Consider the following 18,577-nt stretch of genomic DNA (forward strand, 5'->3'; position numbering starts at 1 on the left):
CTGCCCGGGACTTGGCTTTGGCGGCCTCAGGGAGGGGACGGCGCGTAGCGGGCTCGCGTCTGGGCACCGGGAGGGGAGAGCCGGCTGTCGGCCCCACGCCGGGCGCCACGAGCCGCGGACCCTGTGGTCTGCGCTGCCGGGTGCCTGAGCGGACCCACGTTAGCGCCCGAGACCACGAAGGGAAGTTTGGCGGCGGGCTAGTTTCTCCCCACCTGGAGTTGTGCCTGACACGGTGTCCCGCCGACACCTCGGCGCACCGCCGAGGCCCGGAGGGCGGGGGGCGGGCCCGCAGCTTGTCCTGGAAGAAGCCCCTACCCGCTCCCCTTGGAGGGGCCGGGCCACCCCTGGGGGCTGCAGGGCAAGCGCTGCGGGCGAGCAGCTCCCTGGGACGGCACAGGCTGGGGCCTCTCCCGCATCCCCCAAACCCCCCCTGCTGGGGATTCCGAGAAAGTCTGCGCCTCTGGGAGAGAGGTGCCGGCAGAGAGTGGTCACTTGTGGCAGGCGCTCGGTTAGCCCCCAGGAACCGGGACTACACGCCCGCGGCTCGGCGAGGCAGGGGGTGTGGCTTCTTGTTGCTCGGGGGCGTGGTCTCTAGCATCTAAGGGGCCCCAGGTAGTTATTCGGGACTCTCTTGGTGTTGACAAAATCTTCCGATTTGGTGTTCACAAAATCTCTAGATTTGCCCTTTAAAAAAGCTTCAGCTGACTCCCTCATCTGGGAGTCTTTGGTCAGCAGGGGCTTCAGGAGAGCAGGACAACATGGATGCACCCCTGTCCCCCAGCAATGGAAAAGAAATCCGGGGGTGCAGTTTAATTTAGTGCTAATGGGAAGGTGGGTGGTGTGGACTTGAGGGCGTGCAGACATTTGACTTTGCGCTCAACACTATGGGCAGTTTAAATCGGGAGTCCAAGGAATGAACCTACCAAGTTCTGGGTGACCGGTGGCGGTGGAGGGTTCCCAGGTAGTGGGGTACGAAGAGGTAGAGAAGGCTGCTGGAAATACTCCGCACAGCCCTAAATGAATGAATGACTCAAACAAGTGTGTAAAGTGATATATACAGCAACTGGGTTTTGAGCTGTTTGGTGGGAACTGATTCCAGGCAAAGTAGAAAGGAGACTTCATCCTCTGCCCCAGGCAAGTACCATTCCCATGCTGCCCACTGCTGTTTAGGAGTTGGGTTACCGTGAACCAAGAGGGGAAGGGGAGGTCAGTACTGGACAGGGAGCAAGAGAGAAGTTGAGAAGCTGGAGACAGCCTTTCATGCTGAAGTCCCAGGCATCTCTGAGCTGCCTGTAAGTCTGCTGGAGCCTTTCTCAGCCAAGGGGCCTCTTCTCTTTTTCCATCTGAAATCCCTCTGCTCTCCTTTCTCCCAGCTTCTACCCTAATATAGTGTAGCTTGCTGCCAGGGCCCAGGCATCCACAGGAAAATGGGTGTGCCAGTTTGGGCACGCCTCTCTGTCTCTGGGGAACTGCCCCTGGCTAATTCAGCCAGCCAGCAGGCTGCCTCCTCTTTGGCCCCTCTCAGTGAGGTCTCTCAGGAAATGTGCTCTGCTGGGGCTTGGGAAGCCTGGGGAGGGGAGACTCTAGGCCAGTGGGTCCCAGGGCAAATCCCATCAGCAGAATTCACCCTAAGTGCTGGGTGACAGAGAGGGTTTGCAGATCATTTCAGAGGAACTACCTTAGCAACTGGACATTATGTCTCCAGTAAGAGGGAAGGTAAGAGGCCTGGAATCAGGAACCTCTAAAAGAGGGAGGCGGGGACGAAGGGCCCCATCACAACCACCACCATTATATAACTATCAACTATCTGAGATTTAATAGCAAATCTGTCAGAGTGAGAATAAATCATTCCCACTCCTAGAAGGTCTCTGGAGTTCTTCCATCTTTGAATTTGATGCAGCTTTTCTGGCATCGGATTCATTCTTTGCAGCCCAGCAAAGACACGGTGTCTACAAAAATCCACATGAAATGTATAGAAAGTTTGTAGCAAAGTTGTCTGTGTTTGATTGTGTTTGTATGGCTATAAGAGATAAAAGTTTTTATTCTGGTCTTTTTGGAGCTTTTTTTTTTTTTTTTAAGGTATAGTTGACATTACATGTTAGTTTCAGGTGTATAACACAGTGACTTGCTATTTGTATACTTTGTGAAATGAGCACCACCAGAAGTCTAGTTACCATCAGTCACCATATGTAGTTACAATTTTTTTTTCTTGTGTTGAAGACTTGGAAGATTTACTCTGAGTAACTTTCAAATATCTAATACAGTATTAATTAACTGTAATCACCATGGTGTACATTAGTACATCCGCATGGCTTATTTATTTTGTAACTGGAAGTTTGTACGTTTTGACCCCCTTTGCCCATTTTTCCCATTCCCGTACCCGCAGCTCTGTAACCACCAGTCTGTTCTCTGTATCTACGAGCTTGGGGTTTTTTGTTTTGTATTTCAAATTGTACATACAAGGGAAGTCAGATGGTGATTTATCTTTCTATCTGACTTACTTCACTTAGCATAATGTCCTCAAAGTTCCATGTTGTCCATTGCTAATGGCAAGATTCCTTTTTTTATGCCTGAATAGTATTGTTGTGTGTGTGTGTGTGTGTGTGTGTATCTACACCACATCTTCTTTAACCATTCATCTATCAGTGGACACGGGTTGCTTCCATATCTTGGCTATTATAAATAATGCTGCAAAGAACATGGGGGTGCAGATATCTTTTTGAGTTAATGTTTTCATTTTCTTCGGATAAACACCCAGAAGTGGAATGAATGCTGGATCATATGGTAGCTCTGTTTTTAACTTTTGGGGGCACCTCCATACTGTTTTCCACAGTGGTGCCCCAGTCTGCATTCCCACCAACACAGCGCAGAGGGTTCCCTGGTCCCCACCTCCTGGCCCACGCTTGTTACTTCTTGTCTTTTTGATGATAGCTATTCTAACAGGTGTGAGGTGACAGCTCATTGTGGTTTTGATCTGCATTTCCATTTTTCTTCTGTGCTTAAATCAACTCTTAAAACCTCATTTACACCTGAGAGTTCGGAGGTTCACGCTACCTCATCCTGGAAGCAAAGCTGAAGATGAAGAATGAGCAAAGTGGGCCCCAAGAAAGGCTCCGTGAATCTTATCCTGGGAGAAAACCGGTGAGCAGGGGTGGTTTCACCAGTCAGGAAAACCCAGTGAGGTTTGTTCAAAGCCCAGCCAGACCACATGAGCCAGAGCCGTCCTCCGAAGTGCCACCTTCATAGATAAGTATTAGGAAGTGAACACCTGCCCCACAATCTACAATTAAAGTCTCTCTGGGGGCAGGCTAAGCTAGAAATTTCTCTTTGGAGTTAAAAGGTGTAAGGATCTGACAAAGTTCCTCTTCATTAAAAAGGGGGAATTAAAAAGCAGGGAGTCTGGGGAGAGCAGGACATTTTCATCGAGCATTTTCTTCACCGAGAAACTTGCAGTCCAGTCACAGCTTTGTGAGCTCAAAGACTCACTAGAAACTGTCCTTCAAGCACTGTCTTCAGACCTTCCGATCTCATCAGTTTTTACACCATAACTGAAATATAGGCCCTCTCTTTTCCATGGTTACCGTACCATTCTCGCTTACAGTCTCCCTCATTCTAATTCATTCTACTTTCTCTGGCCAGATACTGGTCTTTTTTTTTTTTAGAAGATTTTATTTATTTATCTGACAGAGATCACAAGCAGGCAGAGAGGCAGGTGGGGGGGGGCGCGGGGGGGGGGAAGCAGGCTCCCTGCTGAGCAGAGAGCCCGATGTGGGGCTCGATCCCAGGACTCTGGGATCATAACTGATACTGGTCTTTAAGTACAACTACTTTTACACCTACTCAAACACTGAGAGTGGCAGCTGCCTGTACTCTGTCACGTTAACTAGAAAGTTCTCAGTTGTTTTCAGCGGACTATACAATTGCTTCCAGCCTAAATTTTCGGTCTTTCTCTCCTGGTTTCCTAAAATGTGGCCAAACAGACTACCTGTTTTCACAGAGCTTGAACCACATTTTCCCTCTTCTTGGCGATTGCTGCTTCCTGCACCTGGAATTCCTCCCTCCCTCCATCCCCCTGAACCCCAGCCACCTGCCGGCCCAAATTCCTCCCATCCTCCAGTGTCACCCTCTTTTGGATGAAACGTTTCCTTGATCCCTTAAATGGGAAGCTTCTGCCTTCTGTTAAACACCCACGGCACTCCATGTTTCTCTTGCAGTGTTTATGACATGTGTCGTACGGTACAATAATTTACACACTCCTGTATACTTCTAGATTCTGACTTCTGGAAGGTGGGTGCTACCACGTCTTCCCTTTCTTTGTATTCTGGGGCCTAGCCGAGCACCTGGAGCCAAGAGGGTGTTTGTGCTGGTGAAGTTACTGGCCCTGTAATGTGGCTGATGGGCCACTGGAAAGAAAGGAGCTGAGAGAATCATGCACGGGTCAACAGGGCTCTGTGCCACCATGAATCTCCATGCAGAGCGACTGTGGCTCGCTGGCCATAGAGGTTGCTTTTTCAGTCCCTGAACACCCTCTGCTTAAGCAATAACCTTCTCTGTTGGGGGCTGTAAGGCAAGAGACTTACTGCAGCCACAAGCTGGAGCGTACATTTATTCTTTTTCTTGGCTGCTTTGCTATAGTGGTTGAACGCTTTCCTTAGTGAACGCAAATGTGTGCGCTCCATCAATTCCCCTTTCAGAGAACACGGCTAAAATGGGTAATTGAAAGTGAAGATTGAGTTTAAACAGAAGAAAGATTCCTTTTGCCAGGCTATCCCATAGTATGAACTTGTGGCAGCCAAGTTATGATGAATACCCAGGTTACAGACTCACTTCCAGCCGAGCGGTGTGAACGAGTTCCAGGTCCTGGGGAGTCGCTCACGCCGGCCCCTTCCTTAGGTTGGCCCTTGCGTGAGTTCTCGACTGTCAGCTTTTATGGGCCATTGTTTATGGGAGCCTTTTAAGCCCCAGTTCTTTTCTCTTGGATATTTGAAAGTAGTTCTGTAATGGAAACTTTTTCTGCCTTTTTTAATGAAAACGGGGCTCTACCCAGAGACTTTTTCAAGCGGACACAGAATGATGGTGTGCTTGGGACAGTGGGGTGAAGAAAGTGGGGAATTCCTTCTCTTGGTGTTTTCTCTCTTATGGGAAAGAGACAGGGGCTTATCTATGGGGGGAAATGATGTAGCACCGGCGGGTCGACAGGCTCTGGGAGCCCAGAGACCTGACATTGCAGGAGCACTGGGCCTGGACGTTGGAGAATGATGTTCGTGGATGGCTGAGGCCCGTGACAGTGGCCCCCAGGCCCAAGAAAGGTTAGCAGAGGTCCGGGCACTTCCCTATGAACATCTGGAAATTGGAAAGAAAAATCCGCGTGGGTGTTCTTTTTCTGGGGAGAAGGCCCTTCTCCCAATTCAGAACCACTACTCAACTAGAAGCTCTTCATGAATTGCATGAGCAAGCTGCCCTTAATGGACACAACATTGCACGTGCCTAGTAAGATGAAATTGTCAGAGTAGGAAAACTGCGATGGAACCGCTGAGCCGGGGGTCCCTCAGGTCGCGACCAGGGGTACATCTTCTCCTCCTCGCCTAAAAATCAACACCCAACAAAGCAGGCATAATCATAGATGGTAATTGCCTTCGGGCCTGGGTTGGCAACTCGTTGTACCCCTCGCTTAGCCCAGAGTCTGCGACCTGGAGGAGGATCTTTAGTCCGTATTCGTGGCTTAAAGAACCGGCTAAAATAATTTATCGTGGCGGAGAACAAGGGTTCTGTTTCAAATATCCCTGTAGGATTTCACTGGAATTTCCAAGATGCTAATTCCCAGAGAAAAAGGAATGCACGACAGCAAAACATCAGAGGAAATTTGCACTGTCCTGAACAGGAGACCCCCTCTGGACGGGCGACGAGCCAAGGCATAGTTAATGGCTGGGGCTGTTGGATGTCACATCCCCCTGGGACACTATTCTGGGAGACTCAGAAACTCCTGGGAGACCCAGAGGCAGGATTTGCAGATCAAGGTTTAAGGCTAAAGCTTGTGCAAGAGAGAAGCCATTGGTAGCATTGCTGAGCTCCCAAGTTTTCCAGATGATAATTGGTTTCACCTGGACCTTACGATCCGCATGGCGCGCTCGACCCAGAAACCTCTGGAGTTTTCATTCCGGAGATGCATGATTCACTCGCCCGTAATCCTTAGCTCATACTGGATGTCTCTTTCTGCATTGTTCTCCAGGGAGAGGATAAATGGGCTTGGACCTAATGGCTTGGATTATCCCAGAGGTTTGGGGTTGTAAATTGAGTATCATGGTTTTAGAACTTTTTTATGAGTAATAGTCAGACAAATCCGAACACAGACTTGGGGGCAGATTTTCTGCCTTGGCCTGGAAATAGCATTGTGAGCTTTCTCCTGCCCCGCTTGTTCTTGCAGTGACCTGTCACGTGTTGGGTTCCAGGGGACCGGCCGCTGATTTCTCATGTCCCATTGCTGGCTGTCGGCAGCATCTTCCCAGTTGTGCCTTGTGAGCATCTGTCTGTCCAACACCGACTGCATCCCGGGACCCTCTGACTGATGACTCTGGCCGGCCACTTACTGTGTGGGTGGCTGAGCTGAGTGACCGTGCCAGATCCAGGGATCCAGGAATGTTCAAAAATACTGGCTAATTTAGGGCCACAGGGCAAAGACTGAGCCAGGGTTTGGCAGGCCCACTGTGGAGTGGTGAGGAAGTGGTGGCGTGGCCACGTCCCCCACCTTCTGTGACTCTGCCCCCAGATTGGCCGTTCCATATAGGAACTCTGACAGACTTGTTGCCACTGACTCAGCATTCGTCAGACAAAAGCTCCGAGTCCTTTAAATACCCAGTGTTGAAATCCTGTTTCCACTTAGATTCCCATCTAGCTTTCCAAGGGGTGGAAACATACTCTTTCTCCATTAGTTACTCATGGATCTGAAGCCTCCGGCTATGTGAGCAGGTCCTGGGGTCTCTTGTCCCCTTCGTGTCCTCATGGTGGCTCTCAGCGTGTTCGTGGCTCGAGAGCTGCCGGGAAGAATGCCTCCGGCCAGAGCTGAGCTTTCAGGCTCTGTGGAGATTCTCAGAGGAGTTTCTCATCCACATCCAGGCTCCCCTGCGTGGGCCACCTGGTCTCTGGAACCATGGGATATCCGACTGGGAGGGCCTGAGACGTAGCTCCTTGTGTCTTAGGGATGAGCCTCTGAGGCCCAGCGAGCTGGAGGGCGTTTGTCTAGGGTGACCTAGGGCATGAGAAGCACAGCTGGGTTTAGAGCTAAGTGGTGGCTCCAGAGCTCCCATCACTGTGCCCCGCTGCTGCTCTGGCCTTGCCCTGAATTCAGTCTTCGAGTGGCCACCCTGTGTGAGGCACCTGCCGGGCCCCGGGGGAGAGGGGCAGGCCGGAGCCAGTCACACGGCCTGCGCTTGCTGGGCCGGTCCCCGTGTATTTCGGCACTTGGCTGCCACGGCAGGCTCTCACGCCTGGGGCTGCTTGCGTGTTCCTCGAGGGCTGGGAGTCCCAGATGCTCCCTCTCTCCACCACTTGCTTTGAGCTCCCCAACTGATAGGTCACCATATTCTTTTTTTTTTTTTTAAAGATTTTATTATTTATTTATTTATTTGACAGAGAGAAATCACAAGTAAGCAGAGAGGCAGGCAGAGAGAGGAGGAAGCAGGCTCCCTGCAGAGCAGAGTGCCCGATGCAGGGCTCGATCCCGGGACCCTGGGATCATGACCTGAGCTGAAGGCAGAGGCTTTAACCCACCGAGCCACCCAGGCTCCCCAGGTCACCATATTCTTAATGAGATCGAATTCATATCCCAGACCATTCGCCCATGGAAACGAATGCGGTGATTTTCAGTGTGTTCACAGAGTTGTGTATCCATCAGCACAATTTTAGAATGTTTTCATTCTCCCCAAAAGAAACCCTGTGCCCCTTAGCCATCATTCCCCACCCCTGACACCCGATCTCTAGGCAACCGTTGGCCTGTTCTCTGTCACTACACATTTACCCACTTGTTACATTCTGTAGAAGGGGAATCGTGCAATATTTGTCCTTTTGTGCCTGGCAACTTTCACGGAGAGTCATGTTTTCAAAGCCCATCCGTGTTGAGGCAGGTATCACTCACTACTTGATTCCTTTGTACGGTTGAAGTCTATTCTACTGCGTGGGTATACCACATTTTATCCATTCAGCAGCTGATAGACATTTGTGTTTCCACGTTTTATGAGTAATGCAGTAAACAGTCCCGTAAGTTTGTGGGCATATGGTTTCATTTCTCTTGGCTAGATACCTAGATGATTTTCCAAAGCAACTGTACCCTTGTCCATTCGTACCAGCGGCATGTGGTGGTTCCAGCTCCTGCACACCTCAACGACTCTTGATATTATCTGTCATTTTGATTAAGTGCTATCATTTTAGCTCAGGTCATTAATGGCTTCTACTCAAGGACAGAGTGAGAAAGCAGCGTCTGTTCTGCCAGCTACGAAAGGAGACTGGTGAGAGTCACCTACGGCTGCCTACCACCCTTTCACTGCTGGCTGCAGGTCCACTGCTGGTTATCAGGCACCCTTGGGTGCGTTAGAAGGAAAAATGAGAAGGAAACGCCTTGTGCGGGTATGGGGTACTGGGCTTGGTCAGGAGACAAGACTCTGGGCTCATTAGGAAAAGGATGGAGGCCGACCCAGGACTCAGGGCTGAAGACTGGCGGGCAGGATGATTGGAGACCCTGCTCCCTCTTTTGGGGGGTGTGATGATGTAGGCCAGTCCCTGAACAACCTTACCCGTGTGTTGGTCCTTGCTCTCAGTGGCTCAGCCCATGTGGAATCCACCATAGTATTTCACGGCTTGTGACTGCTTAAAAGAACAAAGCAAGAAAGGGTACTGGCATATGGACAGCATCCTGGCGTGCAGGAATCCTGGGATTCCCTGGGAGCAAGTGAGACTAGTGGAGGCTTGGGCCCCATGGAGCAGCATGTGCTTTCGAATAAGACCCCTCCCCTGATCATTATTCACGGTGAAATTTCAGAAGTACCGGTGTGATGAATGAGTTTAGCCGTTTGGCAGACCAGGGCGGCTGGCCTGTTTCTATGCGCCACACAACAGCTCTCCATCCCTCCTTCCCCCTTTCCTGTGGGCTTTGCTTTCATCTTGTCACTAGACTTCCTTTCCGAAGTTCCCGACATTCCTGAGATAAGCCAGCCCAGCCTTTAGGTCTCTACTCCCTCTTCCAACTCCAAAACAAACCCAGCCCCGAGAGGGACCTCGACTCTGTGTCCTTTTAAGCCCTCTCTCCTGGCTGAACCTCCAGCGGCATCGGCAGCAAAGCCGTCTTTCGGTGATGGGTGACAGGGACTGCGTGTGGCTGTGCTCTGCAGTGAATTTGTCCTTTAGAAATAATTTCAGCTCCTTAAGAAAGCCAGAGGAGGACGGTCTGGGCCTCCCCTGTCCCACCAGCGAGACATCATCCTGTGACTGAGAACTGGCACCTCGGGGACTACACATCCTTGTCCTAGAAACTGATGCCCTGGGGTGAGGGAGGAGGCAGCCCTGTTGGCGGGAGGACAACACCAGTGGGAAGTCAGAAGAGTACACGCTGCTCCTCGCCCTCAGCACACCCCCCCCCCCGTCCTCCCTGTAGCCCCACGAATTGGGCAAGTCAGGAAGACTGAACTGGTAACAGCAATAAAAAGGGAGCCTCCCACTTTTCCAGGGCGGGGGGGGGCAGGGGACGTTAGGGTTGATATTCTGCTTTGGCAGATCTGGGCTGGGGACTAGGAATCTAGGGCAGGGATCTCCAAAGTCAGTCCGGGCAGGCCAGATGGGGCCGGCTGCCTGGTTTTGTATGACCAGTGAGGTAAGAATGGTTTTTCAGTTTTAAAATGGTTGAAGTCAGAAGGAGAATATTTTCTAACACGGGAGATTCTATGAGATTCAGATATCTGTGTCACTGGGTCCCAGCCTGGCTCACCCGTTTGGGTACTTGTCTGTGGCCACTTGGTGATACCACGGCAGGGTTGAGCAGTCATGACCCAGACCATGTGGCCTGCAAAGCCGAAAGTATTTATTGTCTGGCCCTTTACAGAAAAAATCTGCCACTCCTGAACTAGGGTATGGACCGTGAACCAAGCATCGTCCGGGAGCTTTGGAGAACTCTACAATCTCAAAACCCACCTCAGACCTAAGAAATCAGAATTTACCTTTTAACATACTCCTAGGTATTTCGGGCTGCTGCTCATTCCCAGTGAGGCTCAACTTCGCCTTTGGTCGAGGGTCTTTTAAGAGATATAGGCTGTAACTAGCACCATACACTGTTGCTGTGAATTCATGTGACAGAGAACAGGGTGTCTCGTTATCTGTTTGAGGCTTGTTTGAGGCGTGTTTGAGGCTTGGTCACCTTCCAGGCCCTCTAGAAACGAGGGTCTATTCTTGCCAATTCTCGGCCAAGGTCTGGTATCCTAATTCAAAGCTGGAGGCCTTTGCTAGCTGCTGGCAGACTTCCTTGAGGCTGCGTGCATTTCTCAGCATCTTTCTGGATCTGCTGCCCTGCCAGGACCTTGCTATGTGGCATGGCCTGCAACTCTCCCCAGGCCCCTAACCTGGGTGCTGGGGGCTTGACTTGGACAATGTATCTTTTACAAGGTGCTGTTCTCTTAGGAGCGGTTAGTCTTTCTGCTGGTCAGGACCATCCGTAGTAGAACATTTCTATAAGTGGCTTCCTTGAAGCACTGCTTCCCGGGGAAGTTCATAGATATATTCTAGGGGCAGCAGAAAGCAGTGTAGCTGGGAAACTGCTGGGTTAAGGAGGCTTCTTTCTTGCAGGACTGCTCAGGGTCATTGATATGCTAATGACCTCATTAAGTCTTTTTTTTTTAAATTTATTTATTTGACAGACAGAGATCACAAGCAGGCAGAGAGGGGGAAGCAGGCTCCCCACTGAGCAGAGAGCCCCATGTTGAGCTCAATTCCATGACCCTGAGATCATGACCTAAGCCGAAGGCATAGGCTTAACCCACTGAGCACCCCCAGGTGCTCATTAAGTCTTCAGGGAAAGGACCAGGGAGGCTAGGGGAAGACCACCGACCAGCAGGGGCAGCACCACCTGGGAACTTCTTTGATCTGTAAATTCTCAGGCCACCGCATCCCAAAGCTACTGAACCTGGCTGTGAGGGAAGGGGGACCCAGCAGTCTGTGTTTTAACAAAACTTCTTGGTGATGCTGATGCTTTGTGCAAGTGTCAGATCCACCCGTGCGGTTCATTTCCAAATTGTTTTCTCATGGCATCTCACTAGACTAGGGTTTCACATTTGGTTTTATGATTTTTATTTATTTTTTATTAAAGTACAATTAGCATACAGTGTTATATTAGTTACACGTGTACAACATAATGATTCAACAATTCTAAATGTGACTTAGTGCCCACCACGGTAAGTGTAGTCACCATCTGTCACCAATGTTAATACAGTATTATTGTCTGTATTCCCTGTACCTTACTTTTCATCTCTGTGATGTAATTCTTTTTTTTTTTTGTAATTCTTTTATAATTGGAAGTTTCTCCCTTTCACCCAGCTCCCCACCCCCTCCCCTCTGGCAGCCACCCAGTTCTCTATAGTTAAGGATCCATTTAGGTTGTTTTTGTTTGTTCATTTGTTTTTTGTTGTTTTTGTTTTTAGATTTGACATATGAGTGAGATCTTATGGTATTTGTCTTTCTCTGTCTGACTTGTTTTATTTAGCATAGTATCCTGTAGGTCCATCCCTGTTGTCACAAATGGCAAGAGCTCATTCTTTTTTATGGCTGAGTAGTATGCCACTGTGTGTGTGTGTGTGTGTGTGTGTGATTGTCTTTATCCATTTGTGTATCCATGGGCATGTGGGTTTCTTCCATATCTTGGCTACTGTAGATAATGCTGGTACAATGGTGGGCATGCAGATACCTTTTCCAGTTGGTATTTTTGTTTTCTTTGGGTAAATACCCAGTGGTGGGATTACTAGATCATATGGTAATTCGATTTTTAATTTTTTTTAAAGACCCTCCATAGTATTTTCCACAGTGGCTACACCACTTTCTTTCCCACCAACAGTGCCTTTTTCTCTACATCCTCACCAGCACCTGTTATCTCTTGTCTTTTTGATTCTAGCCCTCTGACAGCTGCAAAGTAAGATCTCACTGCGGTTTTGATTTGTATTTTCCCGATGATGAGTGATGGTGAGCATCTTTTCATGGGTCTGCTGGCCATCTTGTGTCTTTGGAAAATTATCTGTTTAGGTCCTCTACCCATTTTAATCAGATTCTTATTTTTTTGTATGCGTGTGTTGAGTTGTATAAGTGGTTTTTTTTACATATTTTTGGATATTAATACCTTATATAGGTCATTTGCAAATATCTTCTCCTAATCAGTTGGCTAATTTTTCGTTTCATTGATTGTTTTTTTCCACTGGGCAGAAGCATTTTATTTTGATATAGTCTCAATGGTTTATTTTTGCTTTTGTCTCCCTTGCCTCAGGATACATAGCTAGAAAGAAGTTGCTACAGCCAATGTCAAAGAAGTTACTGCTTGTGTTCTTGTCTAGGATTTTTATGGTTTCAGGTCTCCCATTTAGGGCTTTCCTCCATTTTGGGTTTATTTTTGTGTGTGGTGTTAGAAAGTTGTCCTGTTTCATTCTTTTGCATGTGTGGGCCTATATTTCTTAAATACCATTTATTGAAGAGACTGTCTTTTCCCTGTTGTATACTGTTGCCTCCTTTGTCATAGATTAATTGACCATAGAAGTGTGGGTTTGTTTCTGGGTTCTCTATTCTGTTCCTTTGATCTATGTGTCTGATTTTGTGCCGGTACTATAGTGTTTTGATGATTACAGCTTTGTAGTATAGCTTGGAATCTGGGATTGTGATACCTCCAGCTTTGTTCTTCTTTTTCAAGAGTGCTTTAGCTATTCGGGGTCTTTTGCGGTCCCATAGCGATTTCAGGATTGTTTGTTCTAGTTCTATGAAAAATGCTATTGATGTTTTGATAGGGATTACATTAAATCTGTAGATTGCTTTGGGTAGTGTGGATAGTTTCACAATATTAATGATTCGAGTTCATAGTTGCCATATCTTTCCATTGGTTTGTGTCATCACATTTTTTTTTAATTTTTAATTTTTTATAAACATATATTTTTATCCCCAGGGGTACAGGTCTGTGAATCACCAGGTTTACACACTTCACAGCACTCACCAAAGCACATACCCTCCCCAATGTCCACAATCCCACCCCCTTCTCCCAAACCCCCTCCCCCCAGCAACCCTCAGTTTGTTTTGTGAGATTAAGAGTCACTTATGGTTGGTCTCCCTCCCAATCCCATCTTGTTTCATTTATTCTTCTCCTACCCACTTAAGCCCCCATGTTGCATCACCACTTCCTCATTTTTAAAAAAAATTTATTTATCTGACAGACAGAGATCACAAGTAGGCAGAGAAGCAGGCAGAGAGAGAGGAGGAAGCAGGCTCCCTGCCGAGCAGAGAACCCAACTCAGGGCTCCATCCCAGGACCTTGGGATCATGACCTGAGCCGAAGGCAGAGGCTTTAACCCACTGAGCCACCCAGGCGTGCCACACTTGTTGTTTTTAAAGGAAACTGTGTTTTTGGTTCCATGATAGGACGTTTGAGAAGATGACATTGAATTTCTTTTTTTTTTTTAAAGATTTTATTTATTTATTTGACTGACAGAGATCACAAGTAGGCAGAGAGGCAGGCAGAGAGAGAGAGGAGGAAGCAGGCTTCCTGCTGAGCAGAGAGCCCGATGTGGGGGGATCCCAGGACCCTGGGACCATGACCTGAGCCGAAGGCAGAGGCTTTAACCCACTGAGCCACCCAGGCACCCCGACATTGAATTTCTTGGAGCTGGTGGAAGTGCCCACTGCAAACTCAGGGGGAAAAGAAGGAAGAAAAACCCACAAACTTTTGGGTAGCAACATCTGTCCCACATCTGTCCCACTAAGCAGTTGTATGCATACTTACTTAATAGAAGTTTCTTTCAGTTGAAGCCACCAACTTTTGGCTGGTGCGAACATGTGTTCTTTAAAATGTGTTTTTGTGTATTAAAATGTGAAGAAAGCTGGGAACAGCCCTTGAGATCTATTTCTCTCCTCTCTGCACAACTGCCCCTTCTAGGATACTCTTTTTTTCCCCCTCCTGAAAAATTTCCTCAGGCAAATCCCACCCCACCTTTCTAGACCAGTCAAGTCCAGTTGGCTTTTGCTGGTGCCTTTGACTCAGGTCATAGCGAGTGACTCTTCTCTCCACAGGAATGCCCCGGGAAGCCTTCAGATCTGAGGGGATGGCCTCTCCCCAGGCAGCACCTCTCAGTGCAGGGCAGCTGGCTATTCCTTCTCAGTGCTCAGCCCACCACCTCACCTTCCAGAGCTTTCTTCTTTGCATATTGTCAGGGCAGGTGGTTGGGTGGATGCTTTTCATTCTTTGCTGTCGAAGAGTTTATAAATGCTGTGTTGTCTCTGAGTTTGAAAATGCCAGTGACACTGAGGCAGGAACCAGGCCAGGGGATGGGGACGCAAAGTTCTCTTGCCCAGACCTTTCCTCTTCTTGTTTATACAGAGGTGAGGCCGCAAGAGCTGACGTGGTGGGCGGGTTCTTGGCTTGGTTTACCTTCTGCCCAGAATTGTAAAGAAACACAGTCACCTCACTGTCAGGCCATATGACCTCGGCCAGCACCACATTCTGGGGCCTTCTGCTGAAGGCCTTGCCACAGCCTGCCTCCCTTCTTGGATTTTGTGTGTGTTTCAGTTGACCTCTGAGGAGGCCCGCTGAGCCTTTGCAGGACCTTCTGCCATTGCTTTCACGCCGCTGTCTGGTTTCATGTTAAAGGCTGACATCTTATTGTATGTCAGCCTCAAATGTGTGCCATCAGCCTCCAGGGCCTTGGGGATCCCCCTTGGTGGGGACAGGAGTTGCGGTTTGTTGAGGGCCCCTGCTTTGGGCTGACCTCAGAATCAGGCGCCTGTCGTCTCCCTGTTTCTCCTGTCTTCCAGCTTTAGGTGGAAGGGGGGCACGGCCACGCTGTGGTTCTTCATAATATGAAAAAATAGAAGGAGAAAAAAACCTGACAAAAATATATTCTTTTTCCCTCGAACGAGAGTAATGCCGTCCTTTATAAAGTCCTCCTTTCAAGCTGCTTTTTGTTAGCTGTGTAAAATATGCCCGCCCTGAAAATTTCCCACACCACATGCTGTCTTGTCTTTGCTGATGAAAGGCGGAGTGCCTGGAGACTGTGGGCGCCATCCACTCTGCCCAGTGTCTCCCCTTTGAGGTTTTGTGTGGAAGAGTTTCAACACAGGAAGGAATAGTCTCTCAGGAGAGGCAGCTGTAGAAGCAAGACTGTCTCTGTGAGCTGCTCTGTGGTGGGATCGCTCTCTCACCAGCTCCCTGCCTTTCCACTTGTATTTCTTTTTTCTAGAGGAAATAAAGTTAGAATAGATAGTTAAGAGGAGGCTGAATGGGGAGAGAAGGTGTTTGGGTGCAAGACAGGGAGGAAGAGTCCCCAGTAAAATGGAGCTCTGGTTGCCCACAGCAGTGGCCCAGCCGGTGGTACCCTTACTGCCTTCCCTCCCTTCCCCAGCCCATCATGGTGCTTCCTGGGATCTCCTCCCATGAGCTACTCGTACCTTCTCTTAGAGTCTTCTTTTGGGGAAACTCACATGAACAATGTCGAAGCTGGAACTTAACCCAAGATTTTAGGTTCTGACTCAAAGTTCTCTCTACTGTTGAATTCATTCCTGTCAAGCGAAACTGTCTAGGTCAGTCATTGAACCATAAGTCAGACTTCATGAAGAAGCCTGGGGAGTGTTTCAGTCATCGTTGGCTGTGTAAGAAACCATCCTGAACCTTAGTGGCTTAAAACAACCCCCGACCACTTACTTGCTTGTGATTCTGCAATTTGGGCAGGGCTTAGTGGGGATGGCCCCTCTCTGCTCAACCACCCAAGATATCTCCACTCATGTGCCTGGCACTTCCTCTCGGATGACTGGGATGGCCGAGATGGCTGGGCCTCCCTTTCTACCTTTTTGCAGTCTCCTGTGCTCTACATCTTCTCTGTCTCTTCGTGTTGCCTTCCTCTTTTCTTTCCATGCAGATAGCTTCTTTTTTTTTAAATCACATTTTTATTTAAATTAAATGAGCCAAGATACTACATCATTAAGTACAGATGTAGTGTTCAGTGATTCATTAGCTGCATATAATACCCATTGCTCATCACATCACAAGCCCTGCTTAATGCCCATCACCACGTCCCACATCAGGCTCTGTGCTCAGTCAGAATCTACTGGAGATTGTCTTCCTCTCTGTCTCCCTCTGCTCCTTCCTTGTTCTCTCTCTTTATCTCTCTCTCTCTGAAATAAATAAATAAAATCTTTTAAAAATAGAAAAATTTCTCTTTGCCTGCTTGGTTTAGGTTTTATTTGCTGTTCTTTCTCCTGCTCCTTTAGATGTAAGTTTACCTTTGGCCCTCGGGATTTTTCTACTTTTTAAAAAAATTTATTTTTTTTTTAAATTTCTTTTCAGCGTTCCAGAATTCATTGTTTATGCACCACACCCAGTGCTCCATGCAATACATGCCCTCCATAATACCCACCACCAGGCTCACCCAACCTCCCACCCCCACTCCCCTCTTCTTGAGGAGTGAAATCCAGAGCCACTGTGACTCTTAAGGCCCCAGTACAGAACTGTCATGGTGTCGCTCTTGTCACATTCTACTTGTTAAAGCAAACCACAAGGCAGGCCCAGGTGGTGGTGAGAGTGGGTAGACTTTGCTTACTGAAATGGAAAAGGGGGTATCGTCATGTGCAGGGTGGGCAGAATCGGTCAGTTTGGTTTGGAAGAACATGCTGGAGATGTGAGTTTAATTTCCCAGGGTGTTTTCCAGGTGCCTTCTGGTGAAATGCTGGGATCTTAGGTGAGCTCTCTGCATGTCAGCCTGTTCAGTTACAGAATGTGGCCTGCCCCGATCCACTGCAAGGACATGGAATTGAATACATCTGTGTCTGAGGAGTATCCAAGGTTCACTTGCCAGTATTTCCTGATACTAGCCCCACCTCCATCCTTTGCTCCTCCAGGCTTCTCTCATTTTCTCTCATTTTCATCAATGGCAAAGACTCGAAGAAAAGGTAACTCAAAATAGATCATAGACATAATTATAAAACCTCTAAAACTTGTTGGTGATAATATGGGAGAAAAATCTTTGTGAGTTTGAGTTAGATTTTCTTAGATATGACACCAAAAGCGTGATCTATAAAAGATTTAAAAAAATCACTTCATCCAAACTTAAAATTTAAAAACAGTTAAGATAATGAAGAGGGGGCACCTGGGTGGCTCAGTCGGTGAAGCGTCTGCCTTTGACTCAGGTCATGATCCCAGGGTCCTGGGATCAAGCCCCACATCGGGCTCATTGCTCAGTGGGGAGTCTGCTTCTCTCTCTCCCTGTGCTGCTCTCCCTCTCTGTCAAATAAATAAATAAAATCTTAACTAGCGTACTTTATTTTTTATCATATTCAATGAGTGAAAGAGCATATGGTACATCATTAATTTTTGATGTAGTGTTCAATGATTCATTAATTGCATTATAAAATCTTAAAAAAAAAGTCGTAAAAAAGAGAAGGAAGAGGAGATAAACCACAGACTGGAAAAAAGTTATTTACAAATGCCATATAGTCCTGACAAAGCACTTTTATCCAAAATATATGAAGAGATCTCTAAACCCCAAAGGATAAGAAAACAAGTAATCCACTGTAAAGGGTAGGCAAAAATATTTTTTAAAGATTTATTTATTTATTTATTTGAGAGAGAGCATGAGCAGGAAGAGCAGAGGGAGAAGGCAAGGGAGAGAGAATCTGAAGCAGACTCTACACCGAGCACAGAGCCCAACATGGGGCTCAATCCCACCACCCGAGCCAAAACCAAAATCTAACGCTTAACTGACTGTACTACCCAGGTGCCCCATGAGTAGGCAAAATATTTTAACAGACACTTCACCAGAGAAGGTATATGAAAATATAGCCAACATCATTACCCACCTACTAGCTGGATGAAGTTGGCCAGCTGAACTTCCGCTTTCTTTTGCCAAATGTAAACTGCCACCTGCTCCCCTAGGGAAGTGATTTGTAATGTACAGTGCAAATATAGGGCATGGTCATAATTCCCCAAAAAATAACTTGCACACATTTTTGTTCCTTGGAGAGGGCTGACTAGCCAGTTCTCAATCTCCCTCATTGGACCTTATGTGACAGACACCCGCAAATTGTTGGCTATGACTGCTCGGTAACCACTGGCCACTAGCAATTTGAGGCTGATCATTTACTGTAAGCTCGAGTGGACGAGGGTGCCTCCCATCATGCTTTTCCAAACCAGTATGGTTTGTAGGGCTCCCTAAAAAAACCTCCCACTGTCTGCTTCTTCTACCCTCAAGTGTCCTAATGTCCTTTCATTTCAAGGAACTTGCATCATGTATGCTCTACAGCAAAGGGCTTTAGTGTTTCTCAGTACCATCAATACCTAAGAGATTTACTTTGACCTTGATTTTTT

The 18,577-nt window shown here is 47.8% G+C and overlaps 2 protein-coding genes across 3 annotated transcripts in view; both read left to right on the top strand.

Annotated features, from left to right (window-relative positions):
* Positions 1-18,577, top strand: part of RPGR (retinitis pigmentosa GTPase regulator) — a 147,995-nt gene that overhangs the window by 91,796 nt on the left and 37,622 nt on the right. The gene's annotated exons all lie outside the window — the stretch shown is intronic.
* SRPX (sushi repeat containing protein X-linked) overlaps positions 1-18,577 on the top strand; it is a 117,796-nt gene that overhangs the window by 320 nt on the left and 98,899 nt on the right. The gene's annotated exons all lie outside the window — the stretch shown is intronic.

The sequence above is a fragment of the Mustela nivalis genome (assembly GCF_964662115.1).
Source record: "Mustela nivalis genome assembly, chromosome: X".
Taxonomy (NCBI): domain Eukaryota; kingdom Metazoa; phylum Chordata; class Mammalia; order Carnivora; family Mustelidae; genus Mustela; species Mustela nivalis.